General features: G+C 34.9%; 1 protein-coding gene across 6 annotated transcripts in view; it reads left to right on the plus strand.

The window, feature by feature from the left end:
- The window catches only part of tutl (immunoglobulin superfamily member turtle), a 500,395-nt gene that overhangs the window by 276,036 nt on the left and 201,279 nt on the right, over positions 1-23,080 (plus strand). For all 6 annotated transcript variants that reach the window (XM_072537593.1, XM_072537564.1, XM_072537584.1 and 3 more), the window contains exon 3: positions 15,364-15,403. The gene's annotated coding sequence lies outside the window, so the exon portion shown is untranslated. The remainder of the gene's footprint in view (positions 1-15,363; positions 15,404-23,080) is intronic.

Here is a 23,080-nt window from a genome sequence, read left to right on the forward strand (position 1 = left end):
ATAACCATCCTTTTGCATCAAAAAGGAGATAGAACGGACCTAGAAAATTATAGACCTATTAGCCTGTTGGACCACATATACAAGCTCTTCACTAGGTTAGTGACATCAAGATTGGAGAAAAAAATAGATTTCTACCAACCGAGAGAGCAGGCAGGATTCCGATCAAATTATGGTATCAATGATCACCTCCATTTAGTAAAGACAAATACAAAAAATCTCTTGTCCTCACTTTCATATATTTTCACAAAGCGTTCGACACGATCGAAATAGACAGCCTTATAGAAGCAATCAATGACAACAGGATTGACCATAGCTATAGTGAACTTATTTACAATATTTACAAAAATGCCACTATGACTGTTAAGATACACGAGTAAACCCGACCAATAAAAATAAAACGTGGGATAAGGCAAGGCGATACATTGTCACCGAAATTGTTCATAACGGCATTAGAGTATGCCTTTAATATGGTCAATAGGGACCACAGAGGAGTAACAATAGACGGCGAAAGCTCAACCATCTTCGTTTCGCAGATGACATTGTCCTTATCACAGATAATTTAGGAGAAGATATGTTAAATGAATTGGGACTTTGCATGTTCGAAGGTGGGCCTCAGAATGCACTTGACCAAAACTAAGTGTATGACAAATATGGTCCCCAATAACCATTTAACTATTTAAAACAAAGTGGTAGAACTGTTGGAGAAATATACGTATTTGGTAATGAAATAAGAATCAGCAGGGATAATCAAACATGCGAAATCCAACGACGAATTACTTTAGCGTGGGCAGCCTTTGGAAAACTGCGAGACACACTTAGGGCCAACATACCGATTAGCCTCAAAAGAAAAGTATTTGACCAATGCATATTACCGGTCATGACCTATGGAGCGTAAATTATGACTCTAACCAAGACTACTGCTTCGAAATGGAGAGTGGCACAGATGGACCGGCTTATGCTGGGAGTGACGTTGCGGGATGCATAGTGGAACTAAAATGGAACTGGGCAGGCCATGTAGCGATAATGCATGACTCGCTACATGGAGTCTCGTACAATGCATACTCAAATAACTTATTTAAATTTGTTAGACGTTATTGTTCCGCTGATCACTGACACATTGAAATCTGATAGTTGATCTTTTAGAGGATGAACTGACTTTCCAACAGGACAGGGCACCTCCACATTACGATATACGCGAATGACAATTTTTGAATCAACGTTTTCCTGGGCTTTGGATTGGCAGAAGTGGTGCAATAGAGTGGCCGGCCAGATCACCGGATCTTTTGCTTTTGGATTTTTTTTGTGGAGATATCTAAAATCAAAAATATACGTCCTTCCGGCTGCAGATCTTGTAGAAGTGCGACAAAGAATTGTGACAGACTGCCGATTATTGACACTGGAGGTATTTGTAAATGTTCGAAGAGGCTTTGAAAATAGGCTGTATTATTGTATGGAGGTCACAAGAGGTCATTTCGAATATTTAATTGGTTAATTTGATGAAATTTTATGTTTTTTGTTATTATTGTGTTCAACCAATAAATTAGTTAAATCCCAAATTATCTTCAAAGTTATTCCGTAAATAAAAAAATAGAGTGTCGTGTAGAGAAAAAATAATGTTCCTTTCAAATGATGTGCAACTTGACCACACTTGCTATTTAAAAAAAACTGGGGGTTGATGCGGAGTAGTAGAGTAGTATTTGAGGGCATGAATTATGAATTTTACATGAAAATTTGTCCCCCTCACCCCAATACAAATTGATGTGTTTTTTTAAATTTTGAAAAAACTCTATATTTCTGAGTTTCTGGGGGAAGGAAGCAAATTTTCGTTGAAACACACTGTATTAATATTATCTTCCACCAATACCCAAATCTATTTGTATTCACTCTTTTAAAAATGAGTTTTGAATAAATCAACCTGATGTAAAATATATTGGCGGATATATGTTATGCTAAAATATTTACTTTCTTATCTACCAAAACTGTTTTCGCGTTGTTGTCTTTTATAGTATTTATATTTTAAACCAAGATTTAACAATGATTTATATAGTTTCCATTTTTTTTAACACTAGGATGTAGGCCAAATGAACCTCCAATAAAATATCTTAATCTCAATAGTGCATCTATTTTAAATATCATTAAACAAAAATTCTACAAGAAGAATGTGTTTAAATAGATAACTCTATATTTCAAAATGAAAATTAATTACTACATCTACTCCAGTCACCATTGGCCTGAAAAAATATCCGATCATAAATTAGAACGACTTTAGAAAGATTTAGGGCTTATTTATATCATTAATATGGTGGAATTAAATCCATATATTTTTCTTTCCGGCCGAGTGTTCCGTCCATAATTAAATAAAGGTTTTAGCATGAAGACGGTTTTGACTTATTAAATATTTTCTATAAAAGTTTAGATGATATATTTTGAACAATTTATATATATATATATATATATATATATATATATATATATATATATATATATATATATATATATTTAATATAAAATATATTACATTTTATAACTTTTAAAATCTTTATAATCCTCGTGGAAAGAAAAGGATTGAATAATTAAACTAACGATACTTGCTACAATTACAAAGACATAATGAGCTGATGAAAAGAGTAGTAGTAAAATACAATACGTTTACAACCACTTGCGTCACATCGCGAAAGTCTGTTGAACACTTGCTTTTGTTTGCGTCGATCAGAGATAAATTCATAAGGTCATCGAATGTTCTCACTTTTTATCTGGCTACATGAAGTCCTTAGACCGGAATCAAACAACAAGTAGTATCTAATATCCAGACTTCAAATTACTATTGACAATGTTTAGTCTAAGCCTGATTTCGTTTCACAAACACGTTTTTTGTGATTAACAATAATAACTGCGGTTATTATTGTTATTAATAACTAATTTATTTAACATGAACAGCTTCTTTCACAAAGAGATGCACAGAAGATGGACCTGGGAAAGTCCAAACGGTAGAACAAGTAACGAAATCGACTACATCATAAGTAACAAAAAACAAATAAAAGAGAAAGGAACATAATGATTAAAAATAAATCTCATGGTATCTGGACACCCCCATTATATATCAACCAATATCAGGCACATATCAATAATAAGCTACTAATACATGAAACCTCCGAGAACGATCTTAACGACTTGAATAATTGCATCATAAACACGTCCATATACTGAAACGCTGCTGGATCAAAGAAGACAAATGAGAAGCGATAAGAATGCAGGCAGCCACACTCTAAGAGAAATGAATAAAACTGTTCTGAAAGCAATCATAAGAGATTTAATAAAATTTAAAACCGATAATATTAAACGCACTAAGGATGAAAATAACAGCCTAAAAGTTCTACGTAGAAAGCTAACGAATGGGAAATGCGAAATTCATAAATTAAGAAACAAGCAAAAATGAAATAATATCACATAGGGACGAGTTAATATAGGTCGTCGAAGAGTTTTACGAGGAATTATATAGACGAGAAGATCAAACAGAAATACAAGCAGTCATTTCAAAGAAGATCATGAATCAAGGTTCCGAACTATTGCCAGAGATGAGATTCGATAAGAATTAAGAAAAATGGAAATAACAAAGCCCCAGGAGAGGATGGAATTGTAAAAGAAGCAATCGTAAATGAAGGGGATATGCTATGAAATAAATTAAGGAAACTCTTTAACCAATGTTTGCAGCAAAGAGAGGTGCCTAAAGAATGGAAAAATGCTATAACCATCCTTTTGCATAAAAAAGGAGATAGAACGGACATTATAGACCTATTAGCCTGTTGAACCACATATACAAGCTCTTTACTATAAAACGTATTAACGTATCTTCACTTATTTTATTAGTTATCTATTTTGACAGCAGTTGGCAGCACGTTCGTTTGAAAACACGAATATTAACTGAATTAGAATATCTGTCAATTAAAGATTCGATTCTTAAAGATTGTCAAAATTTAAACGTCATAAATGTAATCCAATTAATAACAATAAGAAATCACCTGTTTAAATGTTTATGAGACTTCTTGTTTTAATATAATTTTACATAAATACAATTATTAATTTTTTACATCTTATTTATTTTATATGATAATTAAATTTACTATCAAATGATATTTAAGTATTATTATATTTTATTTCGTCTGAATTTGACAGACCTGTCAGAAGTAAACAACGTATGCTTTGTTGAAACGGTAACAGATGGCGTTAGGAGCCAATATAATAATTTATTGAATTTGTTTAAAATATAAAAAAAAGATAAATAATAAAATTACTTTATTAATTTAATTTTATATTTTTATTTTATTTTTAAAATATAGAAAACATAGCATTAAGATTCGCGCTAGTCAACTGCACCACCTAATGTACAATATTTTTTTTATATATTTATTAATCATTTACTATAAATTTTTTACTATTCTAGCATATGTATAAACTTGTGATATTTCACTAATATACGTTTTATTGGTGAACATTTACATATAGTTTAGAAATTTCATATGTATTTATCGCCTCGCCAAACATTTATATCTACTTTATTACCATTATGATTGTTTTTCATTGATTTGTGTGTTGGCTAGCCATTAAAGCAAAGTGACTTTTTATTGATATCATAATACGGTACATCATAAATTGGTATATTTACCGGAAGCTCAATAATCTATCACTATCATCATTATTTTCGTATTTATATTCATATTTCAATAAAATAGGAAATGGTTACGAAATTTATTGACTTGTGCATTATGGTGATGGATTAGGATTAGGCGGTACCCACATAATAGACATAAGTTGCTCAAAAGAGTAGATATATAAGAAATTCAAGCCAGGGCGTATTTTAAAATGTAATTTTATTCCGTTAAAAGGGTCTTAAAATATAATTGTCATTTTTTATTATTTCATTGATCCCTGAACTCCAGATATGCATTTATTCACGAAAACCTCTGTACCCCTGAGAAGTATGACTCAATAAAATATACAGTGTCATATTTTCTGATAGGACGAAGAAACTTTTATTCATCCTCATCTAATCTAATTTGGAAAACATACTCATTATACTCATTATATTCTGTAATTCCTATAAAAGAAAAAGTTTACAGACATTATCTTATCACTCGTTTCTACAACTTTTACAACTTTCTCTTTCATTTCTTTCAGTAATTACAAACATTAGATTTCTAGTATTGCTTTGGCCTACGTAACATCTTCTGATAAAAGGCAAAAAATAATGATTTTTTGAAACAAACTTGTGCACAACAAATACACTGATAAGATTATATTAACGGCTAAAAATCTTTAAAATTCTTAAAGCAAGAGTTAACTTATTCCTAGTTCCTTATATGGATCCTGTTATAAATCATATTTTAACCTTTCTCCAATACTTAGTAATGATAAATATTAATGTATATTTGTATATATCTAAATTAACAGATGATGCGAGTGTAGTGAAGCGTAAATATTTTTTCCAAGTAAAAGTACCTATAAGAAATAAAAAAATTTTTCAAAACAAGTTTTTTATTTATATAATTGGAATAAAACTGGTAATACATTGTAAAAATATGTGCCTACCAAAACGTTTAACATGTTTTGTATAAATTCTACGTCAAATGGTACTTTGATAATAAGTGCGGACTTATCGAATGCACAAAACACTACAAAATGACATATTTATAGTCGGGTAAGTAACATTCGCAATTTTGTACTTGTCCATAATACATATGGTTTTTCTTTAAAGTAACATTATTTGCTTCAATATTATTTGCTAAATATTGAAAACGGTAAAATAAAACTGCATCCAAATACACAATGCATCAAACTTCCAGATAATTTCTACACTTTTGTTGAGACCAAATGAATTCATTGTAAGTGTCTTCCCAGCTATACTGAACAATTACTTGAATCATAATATTGGTCTATTGAGCACGCAAATTTGACGGCGAAAATGTTGATGTTACCTACAAAACATGGAAACAAAAAGAAACTTAATTTGATTTTGACAAAACTAAGATACTAAAATGTGAACATAATAGAAAAAAGGGGAGCTCCAAGAATCTACAAAAAAAAAAATAGAGCAATAAATGATAAAAAAGATATATTTCAATTTAATTTAAATCATAAAAAAGAATAATTTCAGAACGCCTATGGTGTAAAAACATTTATCGTTTTAATGATAAACCAAACATCAACAAACATAATAAATGATCAACATTTTACATGTAGTGACTTAGTGAGTCTGTCCTATGTGTATTTTGCCGTTTAAGTAATATACTTATTGGCAACAAGTGATATTACCTGTGAGGTATGACCACTGAAAGAAAGAACACTGCCAACGCTTAAAGCGACGGAAATGGATTTTTGGAGAAGAGCCGCAGGAAGATCTAGAAGAGAAAGGATTACCAACGAACGCATTAGAGAAATAATGGGAATCAAACGAACAATCACAGATGACCTAACAACAAAACAACTTATCTGGTTCGGACACATACAAAGAATGGACGAACAACGAATGCCAAAAGAAATACTAAAGTGGCAACCAGAAGGAAAGAGAAAACGAGGTAGACCGAGAAAAAGTTGGAGCGAAGGAATAAATAAAGAACTGAGAGAGAGAGGGCCATAGAAGAAGATCTATGGAACAACCGGTCTAAGTGGCGAATGGAAGTCGGAAAACGGCAGGGAACGTTATAAACCGACAAGTAGTAGTAGTATTGGCAACAAACTTTTGCATGCTTGGTAAGTCAAAGATTCTTTTTAAATCATATGTATTTTGATAAAGTGTTTTTAGTTAATAATATTTCTTGAAAAACGATGGATATCCCGCCGAATCGTCGAAAACAAGTGAATAAAAATGTCATAGTATCAATTTACCGTTTAGTTAATACATTTCGATTTAAACATGTTTAAAATAGAGACTGCACAAAAATATATAATGTAAATAACATATGTAAAAAAATTAAAACATGAAAGAAACATATAAATTAAGCTTTATTCCTTAGAATAGATAAAAAATACCCCAATACTACAATAGGTTGGGCAATCGGTCAATTGGATTATAATTTCGTCCCTAACTCGACACCGTTTTGCCGGGATGGCCGGTAGAAGTCAAAACTGTAGTCAAGTACTCAAAGATAAAAAATTGAAAGTCCCAATCTAAATTAGAATTGAGGAACTCAGCGGTTCACATATTAAAATAACTGACTTGTATCGAATTAGGCACATCATCCCGAACTAGAAAGAACATTTTTTAACTAGGAATGAAACCTGTATGACTTGGGAGATCGTTTCTAAATTGATCGAACTTGGATGACGTAGGAGATCGTCTCTAACTAGGACGGACTTGGACCCTAATTAGATGAGAAAATACAAAGGTGAAATATACAAAAGGAATAATCTTCTTCTTCAAACTTCTTCTTCGTTATTGTGCCGTCTTCTAAGGAAGGTTGGCGATTACTTCTTTAAACGCTTCCCTATCTTTTGCAACGTGAAATATCTGTTCAACACTGAAGTTAGTCCAATCTCTGATATTCCTTATCCAAGATTTCTCCTTTCTTCACAAGCCTTTGCTTCCCTCTACTCTTCCTTGCATTATGACATGTAGAAGACAGTATTTACTGTTTCAAAGTATATGGTCCAGATACGATATTTTTCTTATTTTAATTGTGTTTATAAGCTTTCTACCATGTCTAATTTGTCTTAACATTTCTTCGACTGAGACATTTACAGTCCAAGGAATTTAAAGAATACGCCTATATAGCCATATTTCGATTGCCTTCAATTTTTTTACGAATTGGTCTTTCAGAGTCCAAGCTTCTAACCCATATAGCAGTTGCGATCATACATAACATTAGATAAATCTCAATCTGATAACCATACTCAATTTATTATTTGTAAACATTGACTTGTATTTTATAATATGGACAGATCACACAACAAATGTCGAAGTATTAAATCGAATGGGCAGAGAACGAGAATTGCTGCCAATAATAAAAAGAAGAAAAACTGCTTATCTGGGTCATATACTCGTATATTCGAAATTCCAAGTACCAGTTCTTAAAGCTTATTATGGAAGGGGCCTCGGAAGAAAGAAATACTCATGGCTTAAAAACATACGGGATTGGACAAACCTCGATGCCCATGCACTCTTTAGAGCCACACAAGACCGAGAGGAGTATGCCAGAATTATCGCCAACATCCACTAATTGGATAGGGCACCATAAGAAGAGGTATTTTATAAATCCTTTTCGAGCTATTGCAACTCTGACATTATCTCATCATCTTAATGAGTTTATAATTGCTCTGATGTATTTATACTTGTCGACCCTCTCTAACGGTTTACCCTCCAATGTACGATGTATGTTGTCAACAGGGGTTTTCGAGATCACCATGTATTTGGTTTTTTCTATGTACTATAAACAAGATGGCGTGTAACACGCCAGAGCTCGTGGCTAAAGACTCCGTGGCAGCGCAAGACTCCTAGGGGTTGCCAATCCAAGAGAAGGTATCTGTATGTTACAATGTTTTTGGAATCTGTACATTGCATTGGACAGAATGTTTTTGGAATGACTATTTCATTATTAGTGCTTTTTCCTAAAATAAGTATTATCATAATTAATCAAAATCATAATTAATTAAAGCAAACATAAAGGTTAAATTTTGATTAGGGTTATAGCAAAAACGATTGTTCATAACCCCACAACAATCATATTAAACACCTTATTTATATCCATTCTTCTTCATTTATACACTAAGATTATTCCAGCATTCATTTAAAGTCCAATCAAATAGCAGAACCAGAAAAAGCACTGATGATGGAATATTCATACCGAAAATGTTTAATGATGTAGCCTGAGAGGGTACTTTTATATTATTGTACCTTTTATAAAGGATTTTTTAAATAACATTTTTTTGAATTATGCTATGCAGCCAACTACAGGAAATTCATTTTCCTTGTGGCCGCGATCATCCTCTAGGCGACGATGATATACTTTTTCTGACTGAAATTCTGCTAAACACTTTTAGATTACTATTAAATAACGCTCCCAGACAACTGAACGAATCTGCTGGATAAAAAATAGCTCTAAACCAGCGGAGTGACACTGCTGTAATGGTTGTAAAGAAGAAAAACTGCTTATCTGGGTCATATACTCGTATATTCGAAATTCCAAGTACCAGTTCTTAAAGCTTATTATGGAAGGGGCCTCGGAAGAAAGAAATACTCATGGCTTAAAAACATACGGGATTGGACAAACCTCGATGCCCATGCACTCTTTAGAGCCACACAAGACCGAGAGGAGTATGCCAGAATTATCGCCAACATCCACTAATTGGATAGGGCACCATAAGAAGAGGTATTTTATAAATCCTTTTCGAGCTATTGCAACTCTGACATTATCTCATCATCTTAATGAGTTTATAATTGCTCTGATGTATTTATACTTGTCGACCCTCTCTAACGGTTTACCCTCCAATGTACGATGTATGTTGTCAACAGGGGTTTTCGAGATCACCATGTATTTGGTTTTTTCTATGTACTATAAACAAGATGGCGTGTAACACGCCAGAGCTCGTGGCTAAAAGACGTGAAGAGATGGTTTGACCACTTATCTACAGAAATCTTTCATGCACCAATTACCAAAGCTACAATTGCCATTTGGATCGCCAACCTTCGAAAGGAGACGGCGCCATAAGAAGAAGATAAACAATACAACTACAATGATAAAAAAACAGAAATAAGGATTTTACCCTAAAAGGGGTCTGGAACATATGTTGAACGGTCGCTTACATCTTGATTGCAAAACGGAAAATAAAATAGAATTTAGAAGGTCGGCCTTTTATTTTATTGTTATTTATTTTATAGAAAAATATTTAAATAGAAGAAGTACCGTTAACTAGCTTTTCTAGGCGGTCAAATTAATCGGAACTCTAGTTGACCTAAAGAGATTTTTGTGGTACTTTGGTCAAACCTTCAAAGGGATTCTTGCAGCATGTTTGAAGGGATCAGTTTGAATATTTGCAAACAAAACGTAATGGGATTTTATAATAGCTCGGCATCTTTTAAATGGTTTATAGCAATATTTGAAGAAAAAAAATAAAATTTAAAGGTTGTTTTATTGGACCTATTAGCGGCATAAAATAGTTTCTTGAGAAATACTTACAAAAAAATAAACTATATGCTGAATGTTGTATGAAATTTAGTAAAATAAAATAAATTTATAAAACATGCAACAATGACTTTTCGACACGTTACATTACTAAGTCTTCATTCTGTCACAAGTGAACTAATCGACCGCACGGATCTCGTTTCTGGTTCCATTCATTCAATAATACAGACAAAATCAAGTAAAAGATCTTTCCTCTGTATATATTTTTTGTTTTAATTACCCCTTTATAAAATCAATTCACTGTCATCAAGGAAAACATATTTCCCTAGGGCTATACAATATAATACGTTCTATGTACCGTGTAGATAAACAGCCATCCCGATATTGTTTTCCTCATGCTCGCTAATTACTCCTCTAAATGTTACTTTTCGAGTCGTTGCCCCGTCAGAGGAATGATGTCAACGCTCGATGACTTAACTGACATTTAGGTAGAGAATTTAATTGCACGTTATATCGAGAAGTTAATTGCAGGGAAAACGCAACGAAAAAAAAACCGATAAGTTCAGGAAAATGTACATGTTTGTCGAAGTATTCGTATTGGGGATTTATTCGAAGTATAGACCGGTGATTCTCGGACAATTTTTTTTGTATGACCAAATGTTATCTACTACCAGCTTGATACATTTTTATAGTACTATTAGTCCAAGAAAATTGTCTTATACCTTAGACCTTAGTCTGCAACTCAAAATAAGAATATGTGTTTTCGGTTCTGTTGTATGGAGTGGAGGCCTGGAGCTTCAAGAAAGAGGTGAGCGATCGACTTAAAGCATTCGAGATGTGGACCTACCGAAGAATATTATAAATAAGTTGGGTCGACCGAATAACAAATGTTGAGGTCCTCAGAAAGATGACAAAGGAAATGGAAATCATGAATACGATTAAGATAAGAAAGTTACAATATCTCGGCCACGTTATGAGAGGGGACAAATATGTGTTGCTACAAACCATAATACAGGGAAAAATACAGGAAAAACGAAGTATTGGAAGAAGACGCACCTCCTGGCTCAACAATCTGAGAAAGTGGTATAATTACAGTTCCGTCGACTTGTTCAGAGCTGCAATCTCAAAAGTGAAAATAGCTGTGATAGTTACCAACCTCCTTAGAGGAGACGGTACCTAAACAAGAAGAAGGTTAAAGAAGGTTAAAGAACATGTGGTTGAACACTTATCAGCCATTCGTCAGGAAGGCCACCCACTAAATATGAGGGTAAAAACCCTTTAAATAATGTTGTTAATTAATACATATTTGTTGTTAAATTTGGCAACGCAAGACTCCTAGGGGTTGCCAATCCAAGAGAAGGTATCTGTATGTTACAATGTTTTTGGAATCTGTACATTGCATTGGACAGAATGTTTTTGGAATGACTATTTCATTATTAGTGCTTTTTCCTAAAATAAGTATTACCATTTTAATTAAAGCAAACATAAAGGTTAAATTTTGATTAGGGTTTTAGCAAAAACGATTGTTCATAACCCCACAACAATCATATTAAACACCATATTTATATCCATTCTTCTTCATTTATACACTAAGATTATTCCAGCATTCATTTAAAGTCCAATCAAATAGCAGAATCAGAAAAAGCACTGATGATGGAATATTTATACCGAAAATGTTTAATGATGTAGCCCGAAAGGTTTTTTTTTATATTATTGTACCTTTTATAAAGGATTTTTAAATAACATTTTTGTGAGTTATGGTATACAGCCAACTACAGGAAATTCATTTTCCTTGTGGGCGCGATCATCCTCTAGGCGACATGATATACTTTTTCTGACTGAAATTCTGCTAAACACTTTTAGATAACTATTAAATAACTCCCCCAGACAACTGAACGAATCTGCCGGATAAAAAATAGCTAAACTAGCGGAGCGACACTGCTGTAATGGTTGAAAGACCGATGAACACTTCGGTTCTAGAGGTGTCGAAAAAAAAAAACAAATATTGTCTAAGCTTTACAAGAAAAATAAAATAATGTAAAGTAATACTAATGGAAATGTTATACACTAGTGGCCATAATTTTTGAAAACTTTACAAAAATTATCGTTTTTTTAGCAAGACTCGTCTTATGATCATGATTTATATAGTTTACCATTACAATTACATTTTTATTTTATTGTTTTATATTCCTGCATAATATTTTATGTATTTCTCACTCTTTTTTTGTTAACATCATTATTTAATAAAATATGGAACCAGATTCAAGCGAAACGCCGAAAATCCGAGATTTGTGAATGGCAACATTGGCAATACTGTATTGCGTCAGGGTTTTGCTAGTCAGTCAACAACCCAACTGGAAGCGGTTAGGTGGCCTTTAGTACAGTTTCGTGCGGCTTCCAGTGTTTATTAGTAACATCAGGTAGTTGTTACTAGGGTGATATTGTTTAATTGTCGGAGAGGAATTCATCAGCGTCGATTCAACGAAAATGGCAACCAGAAACCCAAAACGTGTTGACTGGTCGCCAGGAAAGAGAGCCAAAGCAATTATCCTTCGAGAAGAAGGTTACACTTATCAAGAAATAGCAAACAAATTGGGTGGTGGCGCCACAAAATCAGGTGTAATGAAAGTTTGCAAACGTGGAACGACAAAATCAGCAAAAAGATCTGGCAGCAAACCCAAAGTTAGTCACTACGATGTGCGTAAAATATGCCGACTTTCTTTAGAAGATCGTCGCAGATCCGCAAAAGATATTAACGGTATTGTCAAATCAACTGGATTACAAATATCGGACCGCACTATGACAAGAAAGTTGTGTGAAAATGAATTGCGAGCAGAAGAAGCCGTTCTTCTTCTTCTTCTTCGCGCGACTAGGATTCCTGTTTGTCTGCCTCTTATTCTGTTTCAGTCGTTGTTAACTGTACAATATCTTTCCACCTTTTTGGCGGTCTTCCAACGGGTCTTCTGCTATACGGCTTGTTGTTTTTACAGATGTTCGCTAATCTATCTGGTCATCATTATCTTTCCACCTTTTTGGCGGCCTTCCAACGGGTCTTCTGCTATACGGCTTGTTGTTTTTACAGATGTTCGCTAATATATCTGGTCCCATTCGGTTTACATGTTCGTTCCAGTTTTTTTTTTCTTGTTTTTATCCACCTGTTAATATTTTGAATTTTGCATTGTTCGCGTATACTTCTGTTGGTTTGTCTGTCTCTTAATGATGTGCCCGCTATTGATCTTAATACTTTCATTTCGATATTGTTGATTTGTTGTTTCGTCTTTCTTGTATCGGTCCTTCTCTCCGCTGCATATGTTAGGATTGGTCTTACTGTTGTCTTGTATACTTTCATTTTGCTTTCCGTGGTCAGATATTTTTTTCTCCATATGGTTTCTCGTAGGCAACCACTTACTCTTGCCGCTTTTGATACTTGCCTTGTGGTCTCTGTTCTTATATCCCTGTCACTAGTGATCTCTACTCCTAGGTAATTGAATTTCATTACTTGTTCTACAATTTTGCCGTCTATTTCTAGTTTGCATCTACGCGGCTCTTTACTGATCACTATACATTTAGTTTTTTCTACTGATATTCTCATATTAAGTTTGTTTGCTGTGATATTGAAGGTATGGAGCTGCCTTTGTGGGTTATCTTCGTTATCAGCAATTAGTACTGCATCATCAGCATAGCATAGTATCGTGATTTTATGCGCTCCCATGTGGTATCCGTGTCGTTTTCTTACTTTGTGAATTATTTGATTCATCACCATATTGAATAACAATGGGCTGAGCGAGTCTCCTTGGCGGATTCCTCCTTTTAGTTCTATGCATTCTCTTTCCCCTGTTGACATTATAACTCTAGTCTTGTTGTTCTTGTTAATTTCATTAATTGTCCTTATTATCTGATGGTTTGTTCAGCTTGTAATAAATTTAAGATGTCATTTCGATTCACCCTTTCAAAAGCACTTTTTAAATCTGCAAAGCACATGTATGCTGGTTTTCCATATTCAATAGACTTTTCTATTACATATTTGTCTGATAATAAAAATTGCGTCTATTGTGCTGCGGTTCTTCTGGAAGCCTTGTTGTTCATCTGCCATGTTCTCTTTTTCCTCGATTTTATTGTAGGCTTGTTAGATCACTTGCAGCAGCTTGCTAGAGTTGTGGTCCACCTTTTATTGAGGTGTCCCAACAAGAAGGTGGAGAAGACAATGTCCAATATATAAAAAAAACTTTAACAAGAAATCTTGTGGTAGCGGACAGCATAAAGAAATGTTTAGAAATTACCAATGACAACAGCACTGGATATTACTGATGAGCACTGATTTATGAATTAAAATTCGAGTGTACATACAGTAAAGATATGCAGAAAAAATTCTCCCTTCCCCGAATATTTTTATTCTAAACTTGACATTGAGAAGCAGAATTAAGGACACAAACAATTTTTGTCGCTAGTTGTAAGTAGGAGAAAGTTAGGATACGGGGTGTAAATAGGGGGTAGACAATGAGTAAATGGGAATTGGACTGAAATAAATAAAAATTTAAATTAAAGAATAATGTTTAAATAGAATATTTAGTTGATAAAAAAATTAATAGTAAAAAAACAGAAAGTTAACAAACTAATAAAATCAAAAGAATTTGGATTAAATAATTATTTGACGAAAAATAACAAACATGTCACGTTTATAACACTCCATTCATGCAGAATAATGTTTATAACGTTATTCTCCATTTTTACCCTAGACAGTAATCGTGATTATCGAACTAAGAATCATTTTTTCTAATCTTCAAACGTTTTTTCCACTTAAATAGACTCCAAAAACTCCTTAAATCCCCTCGTAGTTTTCTTGACATATTGCTGTATTGTTATCTTTCACCTGAAGGCCCTGCTCGAGCCGGAGGGGCGGCTGAGGAGGTCAGGCCCCCTATTCTGAAATGTATAAATTGACGGGAAATTACCAAATAACTCAACGTAGCATTATTTATGCATGAATCTCTCCCTCCTTACCAAAAGACTTTTATGTAAACATTTATAAATAGACTTTTTAATAAATTTAGCGAAATTCGTAAGGTGACAGGAAACGGAGAAAATTAGGTTCGAAAATGTTTTGGAGAAAATCTGAATATTAGAGGAGTGTTTGGATAAAATGTAGGATAAAATAAATAAAATCTATAAAATATTTTTAACTTTTTGTATCGGAGCAAAAACATTTTTTAAGTTTTTTAACTGAAACTAATGTATATTTTTGTTTCAGATACATCTGCATTCTTTTTAACGTTGATAATTGTTTATGGGTAAGTAAATACATTTAAAGTTTACCCTTTATCCCTTTATTCTCCAATAATCTCTTCTTTTGTTTGATCTTAGCCTTTCTCTAATGTTAATAAACCATTACTGTGGATACCTACATAATATGTTTGGATTAAAAATATTATCGTTAAGAAGCACCCAAGTTTCTTAATAAGGATTGGATATAAAATAATATTATTTTCACATTTATATATAATTCAGACCAGAAAACTGGACATTTTTAATATCTAACAGGTCTTTCCGCACAAAATAATATTGTTTTCACGATATATATATATATATATATATATATATATATATATATATATATATATATATATATATATATATATACAGTATACTCCCTTTATAACGAACACGGTTATTACGAGGTTTCGCTTATAACGAGGTACATTAAATGTCCCGTGAAATTTAAACAACCTTTAAAACACTTTCCACATCTTGTCTATTAGGACCCATATTATTAGGTGTGAATGGTCAACCCAATACAATGACACTTGTGAATCATAAATTTTACATTTCCGACTAAGAATCATAAATTGTAAGAAGTTTATTGCGGGCGGCCCGCAGTTAAAAAGGGTATTTATTTATAGCTACGGCCGGGCCAAAACGTAAAAAACACGTTTTGCAATCTTATTTTCTCTCGTTATAAGCAAATTTACCTCGCTATAAAGGGTTATAGTTCAATAGAAATTTCACGGGACATCTAATGTACCTCGTTATAAGCGAAACCTCGTAATAACCGTGTTCGTTATAAAGGGAGTATACTGTATATATATATATATATATATATATATATATATATATATATATTGTAGCGAGATTAAATAAAACGAGCGGTTCGAATTTATATAAACATATTTATTTATAACTTTACAGTTCGGTAGTATCTTAACAACTAACTCTACTTCTAAAATCGCGTCATATATATACCAAAAGTATTAAGTTCCAGAACATTCGGGAGTTGTCCCACCTCTATTTTTGCCTACGTGACCTGTTGTTCTCTCTCGCACTCGATACACGGAGAAACTTCTGGAAGGGTATTAGAGATGCAATGCAACCGTTACCTGGGCCATCTCGAAAGCATGTTCGTAACACTGCTCCCCTCTTAAATCTGACCGTCCCGATCAGCAACTCTATATGTAGGCACAGGATGGCGGAATCTACAGGACTCTCCAGCTCTGCATGAACCCTTTAGAAAGAAATAACAGTCTACTGACTTTGAAGGATACGATTTCATCGGGTTAATGCAACACACAGTAATTCCTACGCCGGTTTCTCGGAATATCACTTCAAGCATGCTTCTGACAATCTTCCAGTCCAGATTATCTAGTGCATGACCTATCTTGGGTAAGGCCAAATTCTTGATGTCGTAATTGCACACAATTTTCTTCAAATTAGTTAGAGCACGCCATATATCCTCGTAGCTTGCCCTGTCTGTATACGACTTCCTGGTCACCATATACAGCAAAGATCGAGAACCATCTTCTAATCTCAGTACTCTTCCAACTTTAGGCTGCTGGTTTTTTAACTCGTCCAAACGACCGAATTTCTTATAAAATACAGATGAGATTCCTTTAGTCATCTCAAGATCTTGGGCAACACAGTGGGCTAGAGAGACGTTATGCGGAACCCTAAAAAGATCCTGCTGAACTTCTCTGGTCACGCCGAATCTAGCACTCTTTCTCTCTGCGTAATTTGACATAAATTCATTAAAGCTTGGTCGCCGGTCATCTTTGATCTCATGTTGAAGGGTTCGTGCTTCTTCTGTTTCATTTGAGCCAGCATATGGTGCAAGACGATTTATGTGAACTACTTTTGGTTTACCTTTCGGCAACTTCTTAATTCGGTATATTACGTCATTTATTTTCTTTTTAATTTCATATGGACCTTCCCATTGTCTTTGCAGTTTGGGAGACAAGCCTTGACGACGTTGCGGATTATAAAGCCAAACAAGATCACCTACTTCATAGCTTTCACTCTTGCATCGAGAATCATATTGATCTTTCATTCTGTCACTGGCTATCTGGATGTGTTGTCGGGCAAGTTCATGAATGTTGTTCATTCTTAACTTCAGGCGGTCGACATAATCTTCGCTTGCAACATGTTCTTCGGAAGGTCTGCAGCCAAACTCTAGGTCGCAGGGTAAACGAACTTCACGACCTAACATCAGGCAGGTTGGAGTCTGGCCTGTAGTTTCATTCACGGCCGAGCGGTAGGCCATTAGGAATAAATGAATGTGCTGGTCCCAATCTCTTTGATGTTCCGATACAACTTTGGACAGGTGTTTACCTGTCCAAATACTACTGACCCTGACCTATCGGCCTGATGTTGGCCAATCCTTAATTGCTGCAAGTTTTTCAGGATCAGCTGTTACACCATTACTTGCTACAATATGTCCCAAGTACTTCACTTCTCGTCGAAACAAGTGACATTTCTTCGGACTCAACTTCAGATTCGCTGCCCGCAATCGTTGAAAGACTTCTGATAGATTATTGGCATGTTCATCGAAGGATCTTCCAACTACAATTACATCATCCAAATAAACCAGGCATGTTTTCCATGTTAGACCTCTTAAAACTGCATCCATTAATCTTTCAAATGTGGCCGGAGCATTACATAAACCAAAGGGCATAACTGTGAACTGCCAAAGCCCTGATCCTATGGAGAATGCGGTTTTTTCACGATCAGCTGGCTCCATGTCTACTTGCCAATATCCACTTTTCAGATCGAGTGTGGAGAACCAACGAGAACCAGAAAGTGTATCCAAAGTATCGTCTATTCTGGGCAAAGGATAACTATCTTTTTTAGTTACTGCATTGAGCTGTCGGTAGTCAATACAAAAACGTGTTGAACCATCTTTCTTCTTTACTAGGACTACTGGTGATGTCCATGGACTGTTTGATGGTTCAATTACCCCTTGTTTGTTCATATCTTTGATGATGTCTTCGGCTTCATCTCTTTTCGCAAATGGAAGTCGTCTAGGTTGTTGTCTGATTGGCTGAGCGTCTCCGGTATTAATTTTATGCTTTACTATGCTTGTTTTGCCATTATCCTTCTTATCCATGGCAAAAACATCTTGAAATTCTATCAGCATAGACTTCACTTTTTTAGTTCGTTCATCATCAAGATCTTGGCACGTTTTAATCATCGTCTCAACAAGCTCCTTTGGATACTTAGATTTCGACGGTTTCTCATTAGTATTTATGGAACAAATCGAAGCCACGGGAACACACTGTCCGATCAAAGTTCTTTTACTTAACTTAATAGCAGTTCCCTTTAAATTCATAACTCTTACAGGAACGACATCTCGAATTCTCACCAAAGCTTTTGCCGTTAGGAACTCGGCATTATTCACATCTTCGACCATCCTTAAACTTCCCTCTCGGCAGTAACCATCAGGTCTGGTCATCAAAATTTTCTCACTATTACCGGGTATTGTTACGTCACAAGTAGTTATTAAGCTGATAACATCTTCTTTGTCTTCATGAAACGGCAACTCTTCACCACTGATCTCGAGAACTCCATCTTTGACATTCAATACAGCCCCAACTTTCCTTAGTAAATCCATCCCCAATATGAACTCATCGGAGATCTCTGCAATTAATACTGTATGTTTCACTGTGGTCTGGCCAATGGATACTGACATATTAGCCTCGCCATATGTATTAATTATCTCACCAGTTGCTGTTCTAAGCTTTACTGTTGCAGGCAATAATTTAAGATGGCCTTGTACTACTTCTGGCCGTGCAATAGTTCTCGTTGCACCTGTATCTACCAAAAACGATCTACTTTTATTATTGATACGACCCTCTATGTACAAGCTATGAATTCCACCTGAGGACGTAATGTTCACAGTTACTATGGGGGCTGTGTTTCTCGAGGTCGGCAGTTGCCCCTTGTTGTCGACCCGTTCTAGTTTTCCGACTGTTGTATCATTTTCTTGCAATTACGGCGAATATGACCTAAGTCACCGCAATTCCAACATCTGGGCTCGCGTCTCTTCGGCATCGTGTTACGAACTACTTTTCGTACCATTTCTTCCAGACGTTCATCGCTTGGTTCGTCGCCTTCTTCAATGGTTCTTACTCGATGACTCCGTGAAGTTTGACTAGCTGTTTCATGTTCCAAGGCAATAGCGAGCGCTTCATCTAGAACTTTCGGTCTTGCTAGTCGTAAAGCTTTCTGTAATTCGCTTTCTTTTAACCCATTGACGAAGGTATCTACAGCAATTTCTTCTAAAATGTTGTCTGGTACCTCCGGATAAGCCAACCGCACTATACGAGCAACATCTGCTTCAAACTCTTGCAAATTTTCACTTGCTCGTTGAATTCTACTTCTTAGTTGCGCTTTGTAGACTTGCTGTAGATGGGCATCTCCATAACGTTTGTCTAGTCGGGTAAACAAGGTCTGGTAACATTTTTCTTGACCCTTAGGAATCGATCTTAGGATATCTGCAGCATCACCTCGTAAAGCAGCAGTCAAGGAAACAGCTTTTTCTTGTTCTGTCCAATGATTGGCTGTCGCAATAGCTTCAAATTGTCTAAGGTATATGGACCAAGAAGACTTTCCATCAAATGGTGGCAATTTGAATCTCATATTATGTGTCGTTTCGTCTCTGGGTGATTCTTCTTTCACTACCGGATCTAAGGCTATTGTATTAACTGGTGGTAGCACTTTTGTGTTAGTTATCATGGTCTCTAATTGTTTGATCTTCTCTTCTACGTCTTCTATCTTATCGTTAACATTTTTCTGTATCTTATCAAATGTTCTTGAGACTTCTTCAAATTTCTCATTGTTTTGATTACATACTTCGTCGAATCTTCTAGACATATTTTCGAATTTCTCGTCGTTTTGTCTGGCTGTTTCTTTAATAATTTGAGAAGTTTCTTCGATCATTTGAGACGTTTCATCGAATCTTTTGGAAACAGTCTCGAATTTATCATCAGTTTTTTTAGACGTTTCTTCAATTTTTTTAGAAGTTTCTTCTATCTTCATTAAAACTGCTTCTTCCGCTGACTGAAACTGGAATGTCTCTGGGTCATCTCCATTCTTGTTGAGAACAGTCTTCAGACGTTCTTGAAGTATCTTTTTGGACCCGCTGCAATCTTCATCGCGTTCTTCCAGTTGCTCACGCAACTGTTTTACTGAAAGTTGTACTAGCAGCATCTTTGGTCAGGCACACACGTACTTTTTAAATGTTCTTTCGTACAAAGGACACTACCGGATGTACTAACTACGCGGATGTTCCCGACGAACAATACTTTTCAAAAGTTCAAAAGTCTTTTTCAAAAGTCACTGCTGAATTTATTTGCAAATCTCACACCGGACACCAACTGTAGCGTTTTTAAATAAAACGAGCGGTTCGAATTTATATAAACATATTTATTTATAACTTTACAGTTCGGTAGTATCTTAACAACTAACTCTACTTCTAAAATCGCGTCATATATATACCAAAAGTATTAAGTTCCAGAACATTCGGGAGTTGTCCCACCTCTATTTTTGCCTACGTGACCTGTTGTTCTCTCTCGCACTCGATACACGGAGAAACTTCTGGAAGGGTATTAGAGATGCAATGCAACCGTTACCTGGGCCATCTCGAAAGCATGTTCGTAACAATATATATATATATATATATATATATATATATGTTTATGTATATACACTCGCGATCATAAAATCCGGGTCACCTTGAAAATCGCCGTTATTTAATTTTTAACGAGCTTTATCGTAAATAATAATAACACAAATACAAACTAATGCATGTTTCTGAGAATTGTTGTCAGCTTAGCGGTTTCCTTTGTAACAAAGAATTCCAATAGTGCCGATTTCGCAAAAAAGTGCACACTTCTCAAAATGAACGGTACCTGTAACTGCCGCTTGTTTTAAATGTCTCATTTGTGCTTCGACTTTCTGTTCAAACGCAACAAACAAATGTTTATTATTGCCGCCATTAGTGTTTATTAGTGTTTATTATTGTTTATTTTTTGCCAAAATGCCTTGACTGTTGTTGAAACGGCACGCATTGTTGTGCTTCTGGAAGATGGTCACACTCAACGGCAAGTCGCAAGTACTGTTGGCGCAAGCCTTTCTACGGTTGAACGAGTGCTTCAACGCTTTCAGGAGACGAGTTTGCTAACCAGACGATCTGGCTCTGGACGAAGAAGAACGACCACGGCACGAGATGACCGTTTTCTTGTGTTTCAGGCTTTAAGAAACCGGACCACAACTGCGGTTATGCATCGAAATTGCAATGTTAGCGCAGCAACAGTCAGGAGAAGACTTCGTTCTTCTGGACTATCTTCTCGGGTAATGGCTACAGGACCGCCACTTGGCCGTGCGCATCGATTTGCACGACTAGCTTTTGCTCGACAATACGCGCATTGGGGAATTAATGATTGGAGCAAAGTGTTATTCTCAGATGAATCCCGTTTCTGTCTAACTGGATCCAATGGACGTGTAAGAGTTTGGAGGAGAACCGGTGAACGATTTTCACAAGCTTACATTGCTCCAAGAATGCCATTTGGTGAAGGCTCGGTCATGGCTTAGGGAGGTGTATCTTCCGACTTCTGCACAGAATTACCCTTAATCGAAAATGGGTCCTTAACTACCCGAAGGAACATTACGGAGATTCTGGAAGAACATGTTATGCCCACCATGGCAGGGCTTGGAGAAGACGCCGTTTTATGCAGGACAACGAGCGACCGCACGTTGCCAGGATCAATATGCAATACTTGGACGAGGTTAGAATTACGAGGTTACCCTGGCCAGCTAGGTCTCCGGACCTGAATCCCATCAAACATCTCTAGGACGATTTGAAAAAACGTATTCAAACCCCTACACCTCCTCCTAACAACGCACAGGAGCTTAAGGATATGTTAGTGAGAGAGTTGAATAACATACCTCAATATGTAATCCGGAGAAAAATTGAGAATATGCCCCGTCGTCTGCAAGAGGTTATTAGAGCAAGGGGAGGCAATACACGATATTAGTCATTGAAATTCCACTGATGTTTTACCACGTTCTGTATTTTTCATTTTTTCTTTCGTATGTCTGTTTCAACAATTTGGTTTGTTTTTTGATTTTTCAATAAAAACAATAAAAAACCGTTTTTTTTTTCAAAACAAACATTGATGACAAATAAAAAATACATTAGCTTAAAAAAAAGGTTATTACTGCACCAGATGCAAAAATATTCAAGAAACTTGAAATTTTCAAGGTGACCCGGATTTTATGATCGCGAGTGTATATATATATATATATATATATATATATATATATATATATATATATATATATATATATATATATATATATGTTTATATATATATATATATATATATATATATATATATATATATATATATATATATATTTAGAGTTTAGAGTTTAGAGCAGGAAAACTGGACATTCACTGGACATCATTTTTAATGTCTAACAGGTCTTTTCGCACAAAATAATATTCTATTTACGTAGATATATAATTCAGACTAGTAAAACAGGACATTTGTTTTGTCTAACAGGTTTTTCTATACAAAATAATATTGTTTTTACGTTTATATACAATTCAAACCAGAAAACTGGACATTTTTAATATCTAGCAGGTCTTTCCGCACAAAATAATATTCTATTCACGTTTATATTTAATTCAGACCAGG

This window comes from Diabrotica undecimpunctata, chromosome 1 (genome assembly GCF_040954645.1).
Source record: "Diabrotica undecimpunctata isolate CICGRU chromosome 1, icDiaUnde3, whole genome shotgun sequence".
Taxonomy (NCBI): Eukaryota; Metazoa; Arthropoda; class Insecta; order Coleoptera; family Chrysomelidae; genus Diabrotica; species Diabrotica undecimpunctata.